This window comes from Solanum dulcamara, chromosome 12 (assembly GCF_947179165.1).
Source record: "Solanum dulcamara chromosome 12, daSolDulc1.2, whole genome shotgun sequence".
Taxonomy (NCBI): Eukaryota; Viridiplantae; Streptophyta; class Magnoliopsida; order Solanales; family Solanaceae; genus Solanum; species Solanum dulcamara.
The window spans coordinates 53,502,023-53,505,411 of NC_077248.1; the positions used below are offsets into that span (position 1 = coordinate 53,502,023).

The window sequence follows — 3,389 nt, forward strand, 5'->3', positions numbered from 1 at the left end:
TTGGATCCAAGATGGTGATGTCCTTTACCCTGGCAAAGTATTAGATGGATGTGGAAATGACATTGCTTCGTTGTATCATCACTAGCTCATAAGTGATGATTGTCGGTTAGAGAAACTCCCAATTGAGTAAGCATTGCTTATTATTATTATTTTTAAACTTGCATTACATATTGATGTTGAGATGATGTTGAGTTCTAAGCCGAGTCTTCCTGAGAAGAGTTGTTGATATTTGTCCTTACTTTCCTGTCATTTTACTTACTCGTACATTCCATGCATTGACATTATTCGACCTGCATCATTTTATGATGCAGATATATGTGTTAGAGATCCTCAACAGACACATCGTTGAAGATCATTACTTTCCATCTATTTGGTGAGTTTTTCTTGTATTCGGAGGAACTCTTTATCCTTTTATTATTGTTGAGTATTATGTTTCTTTTGAAGTAGCCATGGACATGTCATTGACACTGTCTGATAGTGTTAGAGGCTTCATAGACAGAGTTTGATGATGTAATTGGAGTAGTTCTCCTTTGAAACTATTTCTTCTAAGGATTATTTCTTTCATTTGATGTTGATGATGGCGAGTCCACATAAGTATTCTTATTTTCACTTAAGTCTTCCGCTGATGAACGAATGAGTGATGAGACCAAGTGGTTCTCTCAGAGGCTCGAGATGCTTTCTGAGTGTCGGTCACGCGTAGGTGTAATGACCTGTTAGGTAATTTTGAGAACGAGTCCTCCTCCTTTCATAGTAGACCCTTTTCGTAAATTTAAGTTGAAAATTTTGGACCTTTCGGTAACTTTGGTTAATTAGTTGAGGGATAATTTTAGAGAATTAATTTAATTGATGGGCTAAAGTATTAATTTATTTAATACCCTATACCACTTTTTTTGTATTTATTAAAATAGGTTAGTTGAGTTTGTAAATTTTAATACATAATTAGTTTGGAAAAGGAAAAAAAATAATAAAATAAAAGAAAAAATAAATAAATTTATATATATATAATCTGATGCCATCAGATGTAACGAGAAAGAAAGAACAGCGACGACGAACACAAAACTGAAGAAAAAAATACAGAGAAAGAAAGAAAAGAAAGGGGAAAAGAAAAATAAAGGAGAAGAGAAAAATACGGATTTTCATTCCAAAGCGTCAAGGTAATTATTCTCATCCTTTCCCTTAAATTTTCATGTGATTATGAACATATTTTAAGGGTATATTGGTGGAGAAACAACGCTGAAATAAAAAAATATGACCCTAGGATTCTTCACATAAAATCTTGATTTGGGGGTCGAATAACGATCCATTTTAGCTGAAATTTGACATGTGAATTTATTTTATCATGAGTGAACATAATCGAAAAGAAAATTTCATATTTGACTTCAATGACTCAGGATGACTTTTTGACCCAATTTTTGATCCGAAAATAAATATAGCAATATGGGTGTCATTGGATTCGTATTCTTATGAAGATTATGTATTTGAACAGATTTTAATCATTAGAAAGCGTTACGAAAGGCTCAAGTTTTAAAGTGATTATTCAATTTAATTGAGGTTTAACCCTAGTTTTGAAATTTAGAAAATATGGGAGTTGACATGTTAAGTGGCATCAAGATTAAGAATGTGTTTATAGATTTGCTTAAACTTTTGAGTCTAGGCTAGACATATGGTAATTACGGTGTTGTTAGTTTTGAAAATCTTATTGTGATTATTTATTTGACTAGATTACGTTGATTTGGAGGTCCAACGAAAAGGGAAGGCTCAAGTCTTGGAGTGATTGCTTGATTAATTGAGGTAAGTGAATTTCTAAACCTCAGTTTAAGCTTGTAGATGCTTATATTTTTGTGTTGTGTGTATTGGAAAGTAATGAGAATTGGACTGGGTTATTGACTGCCTTAAAAATAGAGATGAAGGGTATAAAATGGTGATCTAATGACATGTATTAATGGAATTGATATGTTGTGATTATGAATTTATTTTGGACATGTGAAATGACTATGTTGATGTGAGATAGGAAAAATTATTGTTGTTGTCATGTTATTATCGTGAATTATATGAACATGAATTGATTACATTGGTTCTGACATATTGTGTTGAGACTGAAAATAATATAAAATAAAAGGGGTCGGGCCACACGCTCCATGGCAAGTATTATGAAATAAAGGGGTCGGGCCACACGCTACGTGACAGGATATATATATTGAGAGGATGGGCCACACGCTTCGTGGTAGGTTACATGGACTGAAATGTCTCGCATGAGTTCCGGACTGTAATTCAGCGGATGTGTACCGATAGGACAGACATGCATCATCTCATTGCATTGCATCATATTTTGTTGATATTTGTGAATTCCTGTTTACCCCTTTATTGCTCTGTATATGCTGAACTTGACTTGATATGATTCATTGATGAGACTATTGATGAGTATTCGTGGACTGTATTACTGTTATTATTGTATAAGTGTAGAGTTGGGCTGGTTTTATACATGTTGTAGTTAAGGAGGTTCGGTTCGGATGACAGGAGTACTTGTATCTATTGAGCTTTGCTTAGTTTTAGTTATCCACTTGCTGAGTACCGTGTTGTTTGGTACTCACCCCTTGCTTCTACACTTGTGTAGGTTGTGAGTCCGGACCTGCTTGTTCTCCTACTGTTTTCTATCACATCCGAGGCTATCATTTCGAGTGTTGAGGTAGCTGTTACATCCATCTAGCGGACATCTCTTACTCTTTTATTATGTTTTAGTCCTATTCTAGAGACAAAGACATTGTGATTGTATTTTCTTTCGTACTTCGGTAATGTATTAGTGGCTTGTATACGTGACAACCAGTCTTGGGGAATTTTGAGATTATTTATTTATTTTTGACTAAGTTAAACCTTGCTTTATCTCAATTACTTCCGTATTTACATTCCTTTGGGTATTAGGCTGACTTATCTCGGTGGATTGAGATGAGTGCCATCACACCCGAATTCGGATCGTGACCCTAGAGTACCCTCTCGGGGCGTGACAACCTCAAAGGTCCAAATTGAAGGGATAGATATGATTTTGATATCTTGTAAAGATGGTGGCCATAAATTGATTAATGAGGTTTACGATGTGCCAAAATTGAAAAATAATATTTAGAGTTTCGGTCAACTTTTTGAAAAAGAATATGATATTCATATGAAAAATATGCATCTCTGGCTTAGATATTTAAGTAACAACTTAATTGCTAAAGTGAATATGACAAAGAATAGGTTGTTCCCTTTTAATATTAAGACCATTGATGCAAAGTGTTTGAAAGCTAATGTGCAAGATGACTCATGGTGTTGGCACATGTGATTTGGACACTTGAATTTGAAGCACTCAAATCAATGGGCGACAAGAACATGGTTGATGAGATTCCATCAATCAA

General features: G+C 34.4%; 1 long non-coding RNA gene across 1 annotated transcript; it reads left to right on the forward strand.

The window, feature by feature from the left end:
* Positions 1 to 207: 207 nt before the first annotated feature.
* On the forward strand, positions 208 to 2,841 carry LOC129877449 (uncharacterized). Its single transcript, XR_008763544.1, has 3 exons — positions 208 to 373; positions 1,722 to 1,791; positions 2,615 to 2,841. It is a non-coding gene; the product is annotated as an uncharacterized LOC129877449 (long non-coding RNA).
* Positions 2,842 to 3,389: the final 548 nt, after the last annotated feature.